This window comes from Cryptomeria japonica, chromosome 3 (genome assembly GCF_030272615.1).
Source record: "Cryptomeria japonica chromosome 3, Sugi_1.0, whole genome shotgun sequence".
Lineage (NCBI taxonomy): Eukaryota > Viridiplantae > Streptophyta > Pinopsida > Cupressales > Cupressaceae > Cryptomeria > Cryptomeria japonica.
Genome location: NC_081407.1, coordinates 302,588,679 through 302,610,766, shown reverse-complemented (window position 1 = coordinate 302,610,766; position 22,088 = coordinate 302,588,679). Strand labels below are relative to the sequence as shown.

At 35.8% G+C, this 22,088-nt stretch overlaps 1 long non-coding RNA gene across 3 annotated transcripts in view; it reads right to left on the bottom strand.

Annotated features, from left to right (window-relative positions):
* The window catches only part of LOC131034314 (uncharacterized), a 29,841-nt gene extending 22,010 nt beyond the window's left edge, over window positions 1-7,831 (bottom strand). For 2 of the 3 annotated variants that reach the window (XR_009103780.2, XR_009103779.2), the window contains exon 1: window positions 7,170-7,831. This is a non-coding gene — a long non-coding RNA (uncharacterized LOC131034314). The remainder of the gene's footprint in view (window positions 1-7,169) is intronic. The other variant, XR_009103778.2, reaches the window with a different exon arrangement.
* Window positions 7,832-22,088: the final 14,257 nt, after the last annotated feature.

Here is a 22,088-nt window from a genome sequence, read left to right as displayed (position 1 = left end):
TGTACATATACATATATATAAAATATTTTCATGTATCTATAAATGGTCTCCAAATGGTAGAACCCCAAATCCCTGCCAATGGTTCTCCACCCTCCATTGCCGATTGGAGTAAACGTTGAATTTCTTAGTTGCACCCACCCTAAGGAAATTGTGCGCCTTGGCCAAACACACAATGTTGAAGAAGTACAATCAGTATTTTGTATTTATGGTGATTTGAAATTTTCAAGATGTGCAATGATATATGTATGTATTTATGTACATATACATATATATACACACACAAAAAACATACACATATATATAGCTATATATATGTGTGTGTGTATATATATATATATAGATATATATGTTATTGGAGTTTTGTTAATTTCTTTGTATTTTTTGCTCAAGTAGGTGGATTTAAAAAGTAAAGAACCAGCTTAGCTGATAATTTTGTATTTGTTCTCTTTTTTTTGTAGCAGCTAGTGAAAAATCCAGGTCAAGTTTTGCTTTGTAAGGTCAGTTAATGAACACTACAAAAGTATACATACAAGTATATATGTTTGTAAACATACAGATAAATAAAGTTGCGTACACATATATAGATTCATACATACAGTTACATAGGATTTAATGAAGATACATGTGTATAGATGCCTATGTTTGTGATGTATAAAGTAAATTGTAGTTGCACAAGTCAATGCAATAAGAAGAAATTGTTGTGTATGGTAGTAGTACATATGTTTTGGCTGTCGTTCCAAATTGAAAGCATTTTCCCAATGCAATCATTGAAATGTATATTTAACTGCAAGAAGCTTTCCATAGCATTAATGAGACTTATGGTATTTGGGAAGAATTTGTTTTGCACAGATAGACATAGATAAAATTATGTACACATATAGATATTCCAATATACTGTTACACAGGATGTCATGGAGATATATGTGAATACATCCGTATGTTTGTGGTGGATAAAGGAAATTGGACATGTACAGTTCAATGCAAGAACAACAATTATAGTATTTATCAAACAAGACAATAGACACTCAAATATTTTTAATGATATAAAGATGGAGTCGTACATAGATATAATGCTTTTTGTATACACAAAATTACATGAAGGGAATTAAATTAATGATTTGCAGACCTCTAAAATGGAAAAAATGAAAGCTTCGGCCACACATATGTATAATCTCTTATATATATACAAACACAACAAATGAGGTTAAAGAATGATTAGCACACCGTGAGAATTAGGATGGAAAAGATACATTGAGCTCAAATCTTAAGCAAAACATTCATTAAAGATTTCAACCTTTCAATAACAAAGATAATGGAAAAAAGGCATGGAGGATGTAAGCACACATAATGTCAATATAGAGTTAATAGTCGATAAACAAGTATATATACCAATGTATAATGAGGTTTTTTTTATTTAGGTCTGAGAAAGTTGAACATCAAACTAAGTTTACAACCAAAATGTGAACAATTGTAAAAATGAAAATTATTTTATTTATATGCAATTCTACAGGTGTATGCATCCGAGTGATTTCTACAGCTATCTATCTATACTATGAAGATCAAAAGGGTCATTAAAAGCATCACTATCTAACTGGGTTGGAATTCTATAGCTGCACTCATCTGAGCAATGTCTGCAAGCAAAAGAGCACATTCAGCATGGAAATCAATATTCGTAACTTTGGTCATTGTTGCTTTGAGCCTAGGCTTTTAATTGTACATGTATGTTATAATAGAGAGTGTGAAAACAAAGAAATATAAGAATACACCCTTGATAATAGATTGGGGTGTTCTCTCTGTAGTCAAATCATAATGCAACATGTAAAGGTCCTTGGCAGATATCTGCAGTAGATTTGTGCCAACTTCATCAAAGGCAGTAGCCCAAAGAGTGTTTGTATGGTCTTGGAGCATCATCTATAATAAGTATTTGTAATTGCATTCAGGCATATGAGTCTAACATGTGGAACAAAACCATACATTGTCATTTTGTTGGATGCATTTTTTTTTACACTCTTTGCCATTAATTTGCAAAGGGCAGGCGAGATAGCAAAAAGAATCAGTTTTTATGATTCTGACAACAACCCTAATAGTAGTTTCAACTATTTCATAGAGAACACTCATATGCTCTAAAATAGATGTGATTGTCATCCTGTTGTATTGTGAGTTAAGCTTCCCAACAACACAAGACAATGGTAAAAGGTCAACTGGAATGTTTCCTCTCGACATAAGTGTCTTTGTTTCAGGGGTAGAAGGGTTTATATTTAGAGTTGTTGTTGTGGTTGCGTTAATCACCTTTCCATTGAAACAAACAACACGAGCATTTTTTACTACAAGGACCATAGTTGTTTGGGATGCATGCATATTCTTCAAATCTTCACCTAACCCTTCCCATGTTGCTCCCCATAAGTTAACATCAATAGTAAAAGTTGACATATCATTTATTTTCACAATTCTTTTTTTCACTTCACTTCCATCTTTTCTGCGGATTATTGAGGCTTCTCCGACACCAACCACAATACCAATAACATCAACTAAAGTATTGTTGGTGCAATATGTAATTTCATTGATTGGTGTGAATCAAGAAGTATTTCCTTGACCATGAACTACAACATCACAACACTTCAATATTGAACTGTGGTCCATAGTAATCTCAAGATGACTATTAAGCTTATTCCATTTTTTTGTTGGCTTCTCTAACGCAACCTTTTGATACACAATAATATGCTCTTGCTTCAACCCTATGATGATGCATCTCTACTATATCGCCAAAGCAAGTTATTCTAATTTCAGTACCTTAATCATCTATCATGTCAAAGCTAAATACTTGGCCACTGGATTTTGGTTTACTATACTGATGCATCTTCCTCGTGTTCGTCATATGCTCTTTTATTGTCCATTTATTTTGAAAGGGGTTCAAGGCTTTTATCAAGCTGATATTATCAGAAGATTCATGTTGTACAGGTGGGAGGTGTATTCTAAATTTAAGGGAACATTTAGATGTGGGAGGTGTGTCTCGACCCAACATTTGTTGTTCTTGCTCTCTAAATAGGTATCTAGGTTTCCAAGTAATGGAGAATTTGTAAATTTGACAGCAAGGCTGAATATTATTATACTCCTATAAAACAGACAAAACAACAGGTTGAATAATCTGCACAGTGTGCAAATGAACATTTTAAAAGAAAAGAACAAACTATGAGAACATATAGAACACCCTAACTAGAGTTCCAAATATTTCTACAAGTATAAGTTGTCAACGATAGTATAGAACCTATCTTCAATGTCTCTGAAAGAAACATATTACTATACTTAGGTGGCAAGATCGCCAATTGCATGTGTATGGCATCAGACAAAATAATCTTATATCGTGCACTCTCATCTTCATTGCTTGTCAGTTTCTCAAAATATAAAAGTTGAAGCATTGGAGATGGGACATCAACCCAATGTTGATGTACATGATTGCATGTGGGGTTAGTTGTACCTGTGGTTGCAGCTCCTACAAGGACAGTAGAAGATAGCTAAATAGACACACAAGGTCATGTACATCTGTATGCATTGACATGGCTATGGCGACTTTTTTTTTTTTGGAGCTTCTCTATATTTTCACAAATGGGCAATATACATATGTATCCATGTATACAAGAACATACATGAATATATGAATGTATATGTGTCTATGCATAGCCTCGAAGAGGAATAGTGGAATCTAGACATATCGAGAGATCCACATGTACAACAATATGTATTACTATTTGTGTATGGTTTTCTCTATAGATGCTCTTCTGTGTGCATGGACACATTATAGATTCATGTATTCACTCGTGCAAATGCACAAGGACAATGCATGCAACACTTTTGTGAATCTATTTATATACATAAACAGATCTAGAAACTACTTGAAACACCGACACATACTGGTATATCCACTTACATTGAAGGAGGATAATTCTTTACAAAAGAGAAGAAAAAATAGACATATAATGATTGCAAATAAGATGAATATGAGAAAACATATGAACAAATAAGCTTACCAAAAATTTTGCAGAAGCTTTTTTGAGCCATCAACAAAGCCTATCGTAGATGACATAACGGAAACTATTATGTACAACTGAGGAATGGATTTTTGTTTGGTGAAATAGAAAGTCTATGTCACAATAATAAACACAAATTAATACATTTTAATGGCAAACACAAGCCATATTGAAATTCAGGACATAAGCAGACACAGAAAAAAAAAGCACAATACAAGTTTCAGCTAAACCAATTTGGATCACCAACACAAACGAATGCATGTATGCAAAAGACAATAGTTGGGTAGACATATACAGTCAGAACTGAAAAAATGGATATATACATTACGGCAAGCGAAGACCTTTGAAAATGCACGCATATCAATGTACATGCACACATACATATATTATATATACACATGTATATATATGTATATAGATACATAGACAAAGATCCTCATGAATTTACGCATAGATTTTTCTTTGCACGTATATATATGTATACATGTGTGTGTGTGTGTATCTATATATATGTGTGTGTGTGTATATATGTATACACACACACATATATATATACATGTACAATATTAAAACGCAGACATATACATGTAAATATATGCATATATATTTTTTGTATGTCTCTGTATTATTTGCATCTACATACAAAAACATACATAGTATATGCATATACAATATATATATCCATAGATGTGTGGCTATATGTTTGTCATTTCAAAGGCTTTTAAACACTTCAATATATACAGATTTCAACAAAGAAGTTGTTATTATTCCATCACGTTATTGTCGAAAGAAAGTATTAAAGCACACAGTATTTTTTAGTTCAATAGACTTTCAGGAAACAACAATCACAATTTGTAGTTAAACTGCAGAGTCCTTACATGACAATACAAGACATGAAGGGTATAAATGATGTTATTGCCTATTGTTTTTTTTAGGCCACATGCTCTACACACAACATATGTGGGGGATTGAGAATGAAAAGTGGAAATATTTGTTGAATATGCAAATGGTGAGAAAGTTGTTGCTTTGCTACAAGACCTAGAAAACACCTTACCAATTAGAACGTGTTTTAAGGTGATCTGAGTTTTTTTAAGTATCATTGCATAAGAAGTAAAATATATTAAAAGCAATTGAAAGAAGTGGTGAAAAATGATGTGGCTTCTTGTGAAACTTGCCAACCTCTTAAATTTTGCAATAGCTATAAGGTGAATGTGATACTTAAAAAAACTTAGATCAGCTGGAAACACGTCCTCATTGTCCAAGTGTTTTCGAGGTCTTGTAGCAAAGCAATAGCTTTCTCACCATTTGCATATTCAGCAAATATTTCCACTTTGCATCCTAATTCTCCCACAAATGTTGTGTACAGAGCATGCAGTTTAAATTTTCAGTCAACGATGTAAAAGAGGTGGTTTCTACATACACATGCATATACACATATTTATATATATATATATAAAGATATATATATGCATGTGTATGTAGAAACATAAATATGTATGTATATATATACATGTACATATATATGTATACATATACATAGATATGTATTTATCTCATCTTTGAGTCAACGGTGTAAAAGAGGTAATTTATTATATATACATATATATATAAAGCTATATATATGCACTATTCATTGGCTCCCATTGAATTGTAGTTACGAGTTATGGATTACAACATCTTTCAAATGTGTGTGGGAGCTTCGGTTTTCTAACATTGATATTGGCCTCTACCTTATAAGAATATTGAAATTATGTTTTGTATTTGTTTTGCAGGTCTTTTTTTATGCAGGCCATTTCCTTGATATTGGCCATTTTACATGCTTTATTTTGAGAGAACAGTCAGAAGAACTTGGTCATGATTTTGTCTATTCTCTATATACAAATGTATGTTTCATCTCTAATATCCTGCATTTTTCTGTTTACTTCTACATTGTCCAAGCCTTTTCCGATTGAAATATCCTTTTCTTAGTCCAAACATTGCAAGTGGTGTTATGAAAAGAGATTGTCTGTAAAATATCCTTTTTATCATAAATAGTGAAAATGGTTGGAATGTTGTAATTCACAATATATCAAATTCTAACGGAAGAACCTGTAAAAGGAGATTGTGTGGAAACTCTTTGACTGAAAGGACATCTGCAAACAGTGTATTTCTTTTCAATCTTTGAAGTGGAAATGATCTCAACACAGGTTTTGTTGCTATAGAAGTTCGATGGAACAAGTGCGTTCTGAGAATGAGATTATGAATGATATCTCAAAAAAAAAACCAAAGTGCCTATAGGGGATAATCAATCACTGCACAATATTTTATTCAGAAAAAAATGTAATGGTTGCTAGGTCAATCATTGCGCAACAATCTTTTGAGGAAAATATTGAACGACTGCTAGGGTAGAGGCAAAGCTCATGTTCATCATTTAAAAAAAAACCCTAATTCAATCACGCTTTTGAAATTGCAGACAAAATGAACATAATAGTCGAACAATATTTTGTTTTCCAAAGACACCCCAAAATTAATCAAGGTTTCAAAAAGTCTCACAAACTACCAAATTGGGTTTTATATCCAATCTGCAAATAGTGTATTTCTTTTCAATCTTTGAAGTGGAAATGATCTCAACACAGATTATGTTGCTATAGAAGTTCGATGGAACAAGTCCGTTCTGAGAATGAGATTATGAATGATATTTCAAAAAAAAAAAGTGCCTATAGGGGATAATCAATCACTGCACAGTATTTTCTTTCAGAAAAAAATTTAACGGCTGCCAGGTCAATCACTGCACACCAATCTTTTGAGGAAAATATTGTTTGAGGAAAATATTGAATGACTGCTAGGGTAGAGGCAAAGCTTGTGTTCATCATTTTCAAAAAACAACCCTAATTCAATCATGCTTTTGAAATTGTAGGAAAAATGAACATAATAGTCGAACAATTTTTCGTTTTCTAAAGACACCCCAAAATTATTCAAGGTTTCAAAAAGGCTCACAAACTACCAAATCGGGTTTTAAATCCATTGCACACCCAACTCAATATTTTTTGTTATAAAAAATAAAACCCATATTAATCAGCGTGTCGAGAATGCAAATAAACAACCGTTCTTTCAACAATTACCCTTTCTGCAGGTATAAAAAATGCAAAGTATAGAAAATTATACCCATTTCCAAATGAAAGGAGCACACAATGCTTATCTTGGATGAAGAAACCCAACTACAGACACGTCTCATTATTTTCTTCGTAGTGTTCTCTTCACAAAGAATATCCCAGCCGAAATACTCAAAATCTGTTTTAAACCCACAATTCCAAGGCTACATGAGACATGAGTATACAATGAAAGAAATATACCCGTTTGTTGTAGCGAGAAGCAACTGTATTTTCACTGGTCTCTGTTCTAGGCGGAGAGGTTGGCCGAATCTAGAATGACACAGTTTGCGGTAGGTCGTATGACCTAACGTAACAAGGCAAGTGCGAGTATGGAAGGCGATTTATTAGCAAAAGTACTTCTCTTCATAAGCCCATACTTCAAATTGAAAACCCCAAACGAGGCCCAAAGTAGTCATTAATGCCAATAAAACCATTTCAATCTTCTCACGCATCAAACAACCGCTAACATAATGCATCGCACGACATTTTGCAGGCCTTTTCCATCGCTACATTTAATCACACTATGCAGATTCCCTTTTGCAAGCATTTGGAAGCATAGCCAAATCTAGTAGGAGCTCGCGTATCTGAGAAGTTTTCATGGAGCAAGGACAAACTCGCCACATCTCGAGCGACACATTTATCCGTGCATCCACTTGGCCGCTTTCACCTTAATTACTCATCAACCTCGTAACTCGCATTTTCAAACGATCACCATTAAGCAATTTTCCCGTTCCTGTTTAAAAAAATATCTAGGATACTGACAATTTTCGGGGCATAAATTCCCACACTAAAGCCTATCGGCTTAATTAACATTAGTAACATATATATACATGGAAGTATGCAAAATAATGGGTGTAAAAAATATGTAAATAGTGTGATTGTATAGAATTTGTAAACATATGAAAGGTCATAAGGGGTAGGCATATAAGAATTTTTGTAATGGATAGGTAGGTAGAATGGTATAAGTACCTAACCTTGCACCACATTATGTTATTTGCCAAAATACTTATTTATCAAGGTGATCTCCTGAAAATGGGCACAAGACTAGCTTGAAACTAGAATGAGAATAACAATTTCACCATTACAATAAAAAAAATTTAGTTTTCTATTCATCATAGTTTATATGAGCTTTCTTTTATTAATGTAATCATCTCTTTATAAAAAGGGAACATTTATAAAAATATTTTTTAATGAAAAATAAATTTAAAATGTAGAGGAGAAAAGTGTTCATTATGCTTTACTCATTATTTGTCACTTTGAATTGATTTATTTGACTCATGATTTAGGTGCATTATTTGATTGTGTTGGCATATTCCTTGACTTTAAACCTAGAACTTATGCTTTGACATGTAATATTCCTCAATTTATATTCTACTTGACCTAATTTCCATAATTTAATTATCTTGGACTAAACCTCACATGCAATTCTATCCCTTAAAGGAATTCTAGGGATGATCATGTCCCTTTTTTCCAATTTAAATTATTTCTTTCCAAGGGCACCAATCTTAGGATCTAGCTATGACCCATCATTGTGGGCTTCAAAAAGTTTGAATTAATTATCTAAGATCATGAATACAAAGACATCATTCATTATCATTCATAAAATATTAAAAAAAATTTAAAAATTTCTTTCTTTCTTTTGTAAGATTCAATCAATAGTCTTCATTTGTTAGTGTTAAGCATCATTGATAGCTAAATATCAATGAAACAACATTTATTGTGAAAGCACATTCTGAGAACATCTTTGGACATTAGCATTCATCAACTTGTATCTATACTCCTCCACCAAGCACCACTTCTTCTTAGAAAACGCTCAAATCCTCTCCAAAGAGGATAACCTTTTTAAGAGAAAGCTCAAACAAGCCATTGAAATTCATAATCATCCTTCCAACCTTAACAGAGATGAAGGGTGGAACCTTAACTCCTCATGGCTCCCTCTTTTAAATATCCTTAGAACCCATAATCCCCCCCCACTCTTAGATTTCTCTCTCCTCTAATTCTTTCCTTTTTTCCTCGTGATTTTATTTCTTCTTCTTCCTTTCCTTTAATTTTTGCCTTTTTTTCTTATTCCTTTTTATTTTTATCTTTGATTTTCCTATTTGACAATCTTCTCTCTTTTATTTCTCATTTTTCTATTTTGCTTAAATTAGTTTTATAAGGATTTTAATGGTCTATTTCCTTGTTTATTCCTTTGTGCTTGTTTTTGTCTTTGTTTTATTGTTGTTTTGGTTTAGTTTTTTCTCCTCTAGATGTTGTCTTCTTATTTAATTTTTTTTTCTATTTTTTTTAATGTTAAGAGTTATCTTTTAGTTCAATTGCTTAATTATATTAATTTTTATTTATTAAATTTTAGTTATTTTTTGTTCTTTTGGTCATTTTTCTTCCTTAAAATTAAATATAAGAGATTTCTAAAAAATTAATTATGCATGATGTGTATTTGTTTTTTTAAATAATGCTTGGTAAACTTTTTAACGTGACCGGCGACGCTGGCATGACACACCCTCTGGCTCCACGTGAAACGCTTTTGACCCAGAGCTATGAACCGGTGAGGCCACAATTGGGGGACCTCATCCCCACACTTCACTTGTTCAAACCCGCGAGCACAACGATCCAGTGAAGACACAATGGCCCAACAGGGGTTTGAGCCTTGGTGGCCGCTTCACCAACGAAGTGTTTTAACCACGACATTTATGCATGATGTGTATTTAATTTCTTATATTTTTTAGTTTTCTTAATTTTATCTTTTAGTTTCTTTCTTTTACCTTTTGTGCTATCTTATTATCATCTCACGGTTTAGCATTTAGCTTTTATTTTCATTATTTTCTTATCTATCTCCCTCACTTTCTCTTTTTCAATTATTTTGCCCCCCTTCTAACTTTTTCGTCTATCTTTTTCTTGTTATCTATATCTTTTATTCATTTTCTTTTAATAATTTTAGAGTTTTTCTTTTTCTCTTTATTCATCTTCCTTGAATTATGTGCACCTTCTTCACTTTATCCCCGCCCTCTATATAATCTATTTACATCTGCAAACATACATTTTATACTAGTAGTTGCGATCTTTCATCTTGATGACGGTTCACGTAGTGTGACCTGAAACATTGACACAAAAATATTTTACATAGTTGAATCTAGAAAAAAAAAATTCAAGATATTAGTCATTAGCTTAGTGTCATATATTACCGTCACATATAATGGTATTCATTGTCATTCTCTCTATTTTGCAATTGTTACCTCAATCCAAAGGATCCAACTTGGAACTTCAACCCTTAAATAACAAACTTTGAGTAGTGCTTCTTAAATATTGCACTATTTTATTTGTTTATTTACAATTTAGAAAACCACTTTTTATTAATATTAAACATATATTTCAATAGAAAATGTAATTACATTTTTTAGATGAAATCACACTAGTTAGACTTTATTATAGATTCAATCTAATCATGATCCCTCAACTCAAATTATAATTATCATATATCTCTTATCTTTAATCAATTTTAAATTTTTAAATATCAAATTTTTAATAAAACATCAAATATTGATTCTAATGTTCACAATCCTAATCCTCCTAATTTAAATTCTTATTTACAACTTTAATTTATCTCAACTAAATAAGCAATCTCATCTCCTTATTTATCTAATATTTTTAAATATTATTTACCCTTTTTACACTAAATAAAAACAAATTCAAATTCATTATACCAAGCATATGATCTCTTAAACTTGTAAATATAATTATAATGATGGTATCTACTTATCAAGTTTCCTCATTTTCCATGGACCAGAATGTATGAGAGATTATCACTCAAATTTGCAATTGTCTATTAATAAAAGCTAGGCTTTTAGAATTAAATGCATTAATAGTTGATGTTTCTTAGAAGTCCCCACACAAAAACTTTTAAGTTGACCCTATTGCATGAAATGACAAATTCATGTGAGATCTCCATAAATTCATTTTGTCCATTATGTAAGAGTGATAATTTGTTATGAGTGGTTAGGGCCCTTTCTTAAAGAAAAGCTTTTCACTAAGTTTTTCATTTGAATGTGCACTCCACTCATGTGACCCTTAAACCAAATTGAGATGCAATACATCAACAGATATTATATCCTCACATCGTTCTCCTGGGGGATCACCTAGGATTCCTTTCTTTTTATAGTTGCATGACAAGCTGTCATAAGTGGCCCTCTTTCTCATTCCATGGTTCAAAAGCCTCATAAAAAGTTGATGTATCTTGTCTATGGTAAAAAACCTATACGTGAAGACAATGTATTGAAAGGATCATTTTGTCTCAATCAAAATTAGTAAGGTGACAAACCATCCATGAAAAATCCTTTTCATCTTCCTAAAATATCCATCTTGATGGGATGTATGTATTACAAGTGCAAAACTTCACAAAAAAAAAAGAGTGTCATTTTTAGGAGAATGAGGTGTCATAAAATGTAGGTGCTTTCTTTGTAGGAATATCTCACAACCGCCTATTATGTACCCGAGGCTTTACATGGGGTAGATCTTTCCCTATTTTCCCACATACAAAGTATGTATCCAATTACATTACTGTTAAAAAATTATATTTAATTCTTTAAAAATCCACGGGGAAAGTAGTTTATTAATATTAATCATTTTTTAGTTACACGAGTATAAAAGTGCTTCATATTATGAATGTGTTTAATTTTATTTAGTTTAACATGTATGATAAAAACATATATTTTATTTAAATTTGTTTTATTTGCTTAAAACATAATGTATATGATTATATATTCTTAATTGTATTATTGCTAACATGTATGTAGATCTATTCTTAGTGTGGAAATACTTTCATCCTTCTTTATTCTCACATTCTGATTTTTGGTTTGTGGGATAGCAATGGTTGAAATATTTAAAAGTTTGATTTGCAGATTTAATATATTTTGGTTTTCTTTCATAGAATTGCATAATTAGATTTTGGAGTCTTATAAGCCTCTCATCGAGGATTCTATTGAAATTTTTCTTTATGCCGAGGGTTTGTTTATCTCAACCTTTCATTTTTTTCTAAAGGATGTGGAGTTGTTGTTGAATGGTTGATTGTGGATGTGGGGTGAGCACTTGTCATGCCTAGAATTTGACAAAGGCAAAACACAATGAATATTTTTTTATGAAGTGCAACTAATGTGTACCATGCATGATATGGTATCACTTTTGGGCAGTGTGTCGACAATGATGTTCCACATGCAATATCATTTGATGCACATGCTAAGCTACTATGTTACTCAAGGTAGGCATTTTAGTAGCACTTTTTTTAAAAAATTGTTGTGTTTTGTCTAGAAGTATAATTTTTTGGGCACAACAACACTCCCTCTCTCTCTCTCTCAAACTATGAAGGCACATTTGGGTAAGGTTGTCTTACCTCTCTCTCCAATTCTAGGAACAAACTTTCTTTGAGGATATTGGTAATGTTATTGATCATTTTTTAAGTTGGATTCAACCATGTCTAACATTGGTCACTCCACCTTTGCCCATATTTTGATGGATGTCAATATCTCCCATGTAGAGGTCATCTTGATGGTTGAATCTAGAGGAAGTGGATATGACCACTTTATTATGAGATCCTTTTATTTTGATGTAGATAATACTTTGCTATTAGATATCTTTTTTAAGAGTGGTTGCATCTTTGCCATAGGAATGTGAGCTTTGCTACTTGGTCAAACAATAACCTCCCTACTTATTTCAATTTTGATGCCTTCTTTGTACCCATAGCATCCATAACCTCCCTACTTGATGCAATCACATCCATGGCATCCATTCATACATCATTTCTACCATAGCTTGGTATTGATCTGCAATCAAGGTTATTGCCTCATATGTCTTGTGTCACGTTTTCACACCCACACATAACTGGGGGCAATGATATTTAATTATTAAAACCTAACCCTAAGGTGTGAGCATTTAATAATTAAATATTAATTAATTAACTTTGCTCTCCTCTTAAGATTTCTCTTTATGCATACATTAGTCATTTAATAATTAATATTTAATTATTAAATGCTCACACCTTAGGGTTAGGTTTTCCTTTTGGTGTTGATCTCCTTTATAAGGATTGATCTCTTGTATTATTCATATTTCTTGATTCATATTTTCTCTGATAATACATCTTTTCTCTTTGTCAGAGCCAAAACCCTTGTATTCGTTCTCTCTCTTTCTCTGTGACAGGTTTCTTGCATGCAGGTTTCTTTTGGGTTCTGTGGATTTGTATTTTTCAAATCCTACATGGTATCAGAGCGGGATCTGCTGTAGCTTGTTCAGAATTTTGAAAGATTTTGAGATCCAGGTTTTGGTTGCATCAGATCTGTGTTTGTCTTCTGTTTTTTATTTTGGAATAGGGGGTATTTTTTTTAGGTGCACTTTGAGCCCAAACGGACCTCACCGTTGAGCTCGTAGCGCCCAAAAACCCCTATTTCCATATAAAATTCGTCCGATTTGGACATAGTTGCACCAGGAGGCAAATTTTTTTTGGCCCCAAGGCCGTACGGCCCTAGGGCACGAAAACCGAGGCGGATTTTTAAAAAAAATCAAAAAAAATATAAAAAATCGCCGGTTTTGGTTTTCTGGCAGGCGCAGCCAGTGTTACGGCCAGCGCCGCCAGCGCCTAGCCCGGCGGCCACCGCTCAGCCACCGCAGCCGGCAGTAACCTCCGCGCCGCCGCCCAGCGCAGACCGCCGCCCACCCGCCGCTCAAGCGCCGCCTGCGCGCCGCTAGCCGCCGCGAGCCGCCCACGCACCACCCGCCGCCACTGCGCCGCCTCTGCGCCGCCGCCGCCGCCGCCACCAAACAGTGCTAGCCCCTGGTCGCCTAGCGGACCAGGGGCTTCTTTTTTTTAGCCCTTGAGGGCTGAAAGGGCCTATCAGGGCCTTTTGAAGCTGTTTTTACAAAATCGGGCATAACTTGGGCGTCCGATCTCCGTTTTTCGAAAACGAATAGGCGTTGGAAAGCTGGTTCCGAGCCCGATCTAAAAGATGGCGATCTTTTTTTCTGATTTTTCCGTTTTGTAGTGTTTTTTGCCAGTCGAAGTCAGAACAAGTTTTTTGCACTCCAGGAGCCATATCTTTTGCATACGGACTCCGTTTTTCGAAAGCGAATAGGCGTCGGAAAGGTGGTTCTGTGCTCTTTTCAGATCTACAGTCTATTTCATCAGAAAAATCTTCAGGTGCTTCAAATTTTGTCTCAACCCGTTATTGCTTTCTATCATTTTCTGGCTTTTAGTTTGTACTGGGGATTAGTTTTTTGCATTGTGGGGGGGTGTTTTCTCTTGCTTTCTGTTATTTACATCAGAAAACTAGAATTTACAAACACCAATACAAAAAAAATCAAACCCCCTTCTGCATCTTCTGTCTAGTTCCGAAAGACCACTTAATAATAATTAAAAATTCAGAGCAGTTGAGGCACAGTTTACAGGATGGCAGACAGACCTATTGAATCTCTCACACCGCATAATTACCACACTTGGAAGGGTCGCATGATGACTCTTCTCCAGTCAAAAGGGTTATGGTCCTGTTTGGATGAGGTTCAGCCTCAGTTTACACGTCCTTTTGAGATTATGCAGCACAGGAACAATATGGATCAGGCTATGGGATTGATGGCTTTACACATTTCTGACAGTCTTCAGTTTCATCTTGAGGGTTGTCTCACTCCTCGAGCCATTTGGACCAAGTTTGAGGGATTTTTTGGTACTGTCAACGAGTTCAGAGCTTTGCAGCTTGAGGCAGAGTTAACTTCCTTGGTACCTGATTCATTTCCTTCTATTGAGGACTTTCTGATGAAGTTCAAACAGCAAAGATCTATCTTGCAAGGTTGTGGTAAGACTAAGACTGATACAGAGTGCATTTTCCTGATTCTCTCTAAGCTTCGGGGTCCATTTCAGATCTTCTCTTCGACCTTCTATTCCACCATGGATGTCTTGGGTGCTCGACATGTCATGCCTTCTTTTGAGGTCTTTTGTGATCGTCTGACTCGTGAGCAAGCTAAGCTTAAGCAGTTGGATTCACTTTCAGGTTCACAGAACCACGCATTGGTAGCCCAGCCCTCCAAAGGAAAACAGAAGCAGAAACCAAAGCCTAAGAAAGATTCAGAGGCTAGTGAGAATCCCTCCAAGCCACCACCTAAGTCTGATTCAAAACCACAATTCAATTCTAAACAGGGCAAATCTTCAAAGTCTGGTGAGTCTTCCTCCAAGACTAAGAAGAAATCAGGTGATCCTTGCAGTTTTTGTGGCAAGGAAGGACATCCCGTTTCCAGGTGTTGGAAACGTTTAGAGGCTTTGGAGGAAGCCATGCAGCAGCATAATATCAGTGCACCACAGCCTCCTTCACAGCCCACAGGGAAAGGTCATGCTCTTTCTGCACGAGCATTGTCCTCAGCGTCCACTTGGATTCTAGATTCTGGTGCCTCTCACCATATGACACACACACAGGATTTGGTCACCGCTCTTGCTCCTACAGGCACTAGACATATTGCAGTTGGTGACTCAGCACAACTTTCCGTTCAGGGTTCAGGTACTGTTTCATTGGATGGTGGTTGTCTTCAGGATGTGCTTTTGGTTCCTAACATTTCGACAAACCTTCTATCCGTTTATCAGATTTGCCACTCTGGCTCTGGTAAGACAGTTGAGTTCTCTCCACATGATGTGGTTATTCGAGATCTTCATGATCCTGACTTGGTTGTGGCTACTGGGAGTGTGGATTCTGCATCTCACTTATATAGTTTTGATGGCTTTGAGAGTTCAGACACTGTTGGTTCCTCTCTTATAGCACATGCAGATTCAGTGAGCAGGCTTTGGCATGAGCGTTTTGGTCGTGTCAATTACAGATATCTACAACAGATGAGTACACAGGCACTTGTGATTGGGCTTCCACAGATTTCTTGTACAGATGGTGTATGTCGTGGTTGTGTCCTTGGCAAACATCATCGAGATCATTTTCCTAAGGGTCGAGCCTCTCGTGCTAGGGCAGCCCTAGAGTTGGTACACAGTGATCTTATGTCCTTTCCGACTCCTTCTTTTTCAGGGGCCCGTTATGTACTCACTTTTATTGATGACTTCTCCAGACGTACATGGGTGTACTTTCTTAAGTACAAGTCTGATGTCTTTGACTCTTTCAGGAAGTTTAAGACATTTGTGGAGAAGCAATCTGGACTTTCTATCAGGAGGATATGCACAGATAATGGGGGGGAGTATGTAAATCAGGCTTTCAGAGATTTTTGCACTGATCATGGTTTACAGCATCAGTTTACAGTTCCTTATACCCCTCAACAGAATGGTGTTGCTGAGAGAAAGAACAGAACCTTACGGGAGATGGCAAATTGTATGATACAGTCTCGAGCTATGAGTTCTTCATTTTGGGCTGAGGCAATCAATTGTGCCAATTATATTCAGAACCGGATGCCCCATAAGGCATTACGACATATGACTCCTGAGGAGGCTTGGACCCATGTCAAGCCTGATGTTTCTACATTCCGAGTTTTTGGTAGTGAGGCTTGGGCATTTATTCCTGATGCTCAGCGGATAGCCATGGAGAGGAAGAGCCGACCACTCATATTTGTTGGCTACTGTGAGGATGTTAAGGCATACAGGTTGTTTGATCCTGATTCCAGAGAGGTCTTGTTTCGGCGGGATGTCCAGTTTGATGAGTGCTATCCTCAGATGGATTCTCCATCACCAGTTTCTCCCTCATTGCCTACTCCTTCCTCTTCATCTCTTGAGGATTACTTATCTCTTGAGGATGATGTAGATCATGATCCACCATCTCCACCACCACCAGTTGCTCCGTCTTTGCCGAAGTGGGCCCGTGATACTGTTGATGCAGCTGGTTCTTTGGCAGGTGATCCTTCAGATACTCGTCGCACTCGTGCTCAGACATCTGGTTCTAGTCTTTTGAGTCATACCCTTTCAGATGATCCTCAAAAGTTTTCAGAGGCGACAGGACACCCAGAGTGGGATAGGGCCATGGATGAGGAGTATTCTTCTTTGATGAAGAATCATACTTGGGATCTTTGTCCTCTTCCTAAGGGAAGAAAGTTGGTTCGGTGCAAGTGGGTGTATCGTACCAAGTATGCTGCAGATGGTTCTATTGATAAGTATAAGGCCCGTCTTGTTGCGAAGGGGTTTTCTCAGGTAGAGGGTATTGACTACTCTGAGACCTTTGCTCCTGTCGCCAAGATGAATTCTATACGCCTGGTCCTTTCACTTGCAGCTTCACAGGGATGGACAGTGTTTCAGATGGATGTGAAGAGTGCCTTCTTGCATGGAGACCTACATGAGGAGATCTATATGGAGCAGCCTCAGGGTTTTGTGCAGGACACTTCTTTGGTTTGCAAACTTCGATGTTCATTGTATGGTCTCAAACAAGCCCCCAGGGCTTGGTATGAGAAGATGGACTCCTTCTTGCTTTCCTCGCACTTCACACGCTGTCATTCCGATCACATAGTCTATATTCAGCGTCAGGAGGGTGATCTTTTGATTCTAGTGCTATATGTAGATGATCTCATCATTACAGGTAGCTCATCCTCCATGATTCAGAGTGTTCAGAGAGCTTTGATGGAGCAGTTTGAGATGACCGATCTTGGTCTCTTGCACTTCTTTCTGGGTCTACAGGTTATTCAGTCTTTGGATGGGATTTCCATTTTTCAGGAGAAGTATGCTCTTGATATGCTTCAGCGATTTGGCATGCTTGATTGCAAGTCTGCCCCCACTCCATTTCAGTCAGGTGTTGTTTTGTCTTCCACTTGCTCTACTCCTTCAGTAGACCCCACTTTATACAGGCAGTTGGTTGGCAGTCTGTTGTACCTGACACATTCTCGTCCTGATCTTTCCTTTGCGGTTGGCCTTGTCTCTCGGTTCTCCCATGATCCTCATGAGAGCCATTGGCAAGCAGCCAAACGTATTTTGAGATATATTCGGGGCACCACACATTATGGCATTCACTACTCTTCAGGATCCCCTCACATCATTGGCTTCACTGACTCCGATTGGGCTGGTGATGTCAATGATCGGAAGTCTACTTCTGGCTTCGTTTTTTGCCTTGGTTCTGGTCCTATCACATGGTCTTGCAAGAAGCAATCTGCTATTGCATTATCATCTACTGAGGCTGAGTACCGTGCAGCAGTGTTAGCCAGTCAGGAGGTTTTATGGCTTCGGCAATCGATGACAGAGTTTGGGTTTCCTCCAGATTGTCCCACTATTCTTTGGTGTGACAACCAGAGTGCCATTCACATTTCTCGCAACCCAGTGGAGCATCAGCGGACAAAGCATATTGAAATCCACATGCACTTCATCAGGCAGTTGATTCAGGATGGTTCTCTCATCTTGGAGTATATTCCTACAGAGGAGCAGGTTGCAGACATCTTCACTAAACCCTTGGCATCTCCACGCTATCTTCAGTTGCGCTCAATGCTTGGGGTGAAGGAAGTTGTCCTTGGGGGGTCTCAGTGAGGCCTTCCTTCCTTCATGTTCCTTCATGTTTTCTTTTCAGCATGATTCTTTATCTCTTTTTGGAGAGGAGTTTTTTCCCACTGGGTTTTCTCCTTTACTCCGCTTTATAGAGATTTTCTTGTATTCGGGTACCTCATCAGGCCTTGTTGCCGGGACCCTCTTTTGCATTGTAGTTCCTTTGCTTTCTTCTGCATTGTTTGTAGCTGCATTGTAGCTCATCTTAAGGGGGGGTGTTAGAGTAAAGTAATTAATTAACTTTGCTCTCCTCTTAAGATTTCTCTTTATGCATACATTAGTCATTTAATAATTAATATTTAATTATTAAATGCTCACACCTTAGGGTTAGGTTTTCCTTTTGGTGTTGATCTCCTTTATAAGGATTGATCTCTTGTATTATTCATATTTCTTGATTCATATTTTCTCTGATAATACATCTTTTCTCTTTGTCAGAGCCAAAACCCTTGTATTCGTTCTCTCTCTTTCTCTGTGACAGGTTTCTTGCATGCAGGTTTCTTTTGGGTTCTGTGGATTTGTATTTTTCAAATCCTACAGTGGATTCTCCATTCTTGTGATTCTTTGAGTTACTCATTTGAAAAACGTCTTGAAATAATCCAAAAGCATTCATAAAAACTCATAAAATACCAAAAACATTTAGAAAATATCTTGAAGAAAAACACAAAAAACATCCAAAACATTCAAAAAATCCAAAAAACATGAGAAAACATCACAATCAATAAAAAACATTGCAATAAAATTGTTCCTTGTACATAACATCACAACAAATGCAAAACAACATTTGAACTACTTAACGATGACCACCTATCAGATCAACAAACAAATAAACATCTGAGCAACACATACACGAAACCGTCTTAAACAAGAATGCATCCTTCCTTCAAAAAAAGACATGGTGACATATACCTTTTCCAATAAGATGTTGTTTGGATGATAAGCACTTGGTTAGATTATTGCTTTTTATATCAGGTTCCTATGCTACTCCAGGATATCCACAAGTGATTAGAGTGGCCAGGACGGTTTAAAGATATCTTTTTCTTTGTTTTCTATCTACGGATTGTTCCAATGAAGTTCTGGGGCATGTACTAATGGTGTCTGCATTGGAAGTTCACTAAGCTATGAGATCCTATGCAAAAATATGGTCATGGATCACTACATGTCTTACTGACTATAGCGTATACCTTCACCATACGTATATGAACCAAAATGGAGGGGAACCTTCCTTGTCTTTAATGTTTGTTTACAGGTGTAGCGTTCAAACATGGTTTCTGATACCTCGACCAAGATCGGTACTACCATGCTCAATGATGATATAAAGCACAATGAATAAGCCATGGATCACCATTCCATCTCATCTATATATATTGCATTCCATTACTTATCACCCATTCATTTATTCATTCATGCATTGTACAAATCTTTTGTCAAGCATGCAATTAATTAGGGATGCTATGAGAAATTTTTCTATCAAAGGCTTTCCTTGCAAACAATCACAACGAAGTATTCTGATAAATCATCTCACCTCTCCATGTCAATTTTGCATTTTTCGACACATTGGCATTTATGCCTCATGTAGGATTAAAAACATTTGTAAATAGTGGCATTTTCAACTCATTTAGGTGCATTCATTTTGTATTATCATTCATCTCATTCATCTAGTGTCTCTTCATTAGGAATCATTTAGGTATATTCAATTAACTTCATTTAGGTATTATCCATAGTTGCATGCATTTTCAACTCATTTAGGTGCATTCATTTTGCATCATCATTCATTTAGTGTATTTTCATTAGAAATCATTTAGGTTCCTTCATTTAAATCTCAGTTAAGTGCATTCATTTAATTTATTAGTTGCATACAATTAACATTCATGTACTTCATTAAGTGCATTCATTTACATCCATTTAGTACATTCATTTAAACTCATTTAAGTGCATTTCCATTCGCATTCGTTATCATTAGATTCATTCATTTGCATTCATGAAGATTCCTTTAAGTGCATACATTTGCATAACATCATATTCATTTACATGCATTCATCTGCATTGAGGAACATTCATTTAATAGGTGCATTCCTTCACTTAATTTTAGACATTAAAAATCACATAGTTTAGTCCATATTAATCATTGCATAAACATCTTCAAATACACTCATTTTAATCATTGCAATGTATTGCACAATATATATCCACAAGCATTTATTGTTAGGCCCAATATGGAAAGCTAATGTACTGAGGGGGGAGGGGTGAATCGGTACTTCAAATCCTTTCTTCAATAATATCTTTACTGTTATGCATAAACCAAAAACTCCCGAAACATAATATAATGCTAAAACAAATAAATAACAATCATACATGATTCACTCCATAACACATATATTTTGGTTACGTAGAAACTCTTGGTTAGAGAGAAAAACTGTGGTGGGGATGGCACCCACAACTTCACTACTGCAATAATAAAGGTTGATTGGTTAGAGCTACATGTTCAACTATTTCTGATAGCTTACCCTGTTAGGAGTATTGAGATCGTTAGATCTACCTTGCTAAAGGATTTTACAACACTTATTCTAAATGTTGCACCTGGTTGAAGGCTTTACAATTTATAGACTTTGTTAGAGTCTTTTACCCTGTTAAAGGTTTCTTTTACAACTCAAAATATTACAATAAAATCTTTACAAATATCTGCAACTTCACATCTGAAATGTTATAGCAGTTTATATGTGCTTAAAATGAGATTACCTTGCTTATAGCATACCTCGGTAACCCATAAAGTAACTCGATAAACCCTTCTATTTACTCTGTTCCTTGACTATTCTTTGAAATGCTTCTCGGTGACCTCTGTGTCTCTGACAGTCGCATTACTCAGTGCTTCCTCATATATCTTGCTTCATATATCTCTATTTTTCCATATTTTTATCCTTAATCCATGCTGTATAAATAGATCTCTTATGTCGGTGATATGTTCATTGCTTCGATCTTACAAACATGATTTATCGAATGAATAACCATGCAAAATGTTTCATTGGATAGATGACCTCAAAATCATACAAAATCTTTAAGTGCAATTTCCAATGTGATAACGGTTCTTTGTTCCTCAATCTTGTAACACGTTTTCCCATGTGTGTCTAGGTTCAATGAATCTGGTAACACATTTCACTCGGTGTGTGTTAACTCGGTATATCATTTTTGCTGCTCGGTAGACACGTTGGTGATACTCGGTAGACAGCTCAGTGTATACTAGGCTCTGTGACTACTTTCTTCTATAACCGACTGCTCTGTGCTTACCGACTAAATATTTTAGTAGTAGTAACCGACTAGAGTATATAGAATGACTTTGGACATAAAACTAATGGCAACTTAGTCAGTAGTAACAATCTCCCCTTTTGACATTAGTTGAGATGTTTGACAAAACTACTTGCAAAGTCATAACTCAAAAATCTATATACTTCCAAAATTTGACTA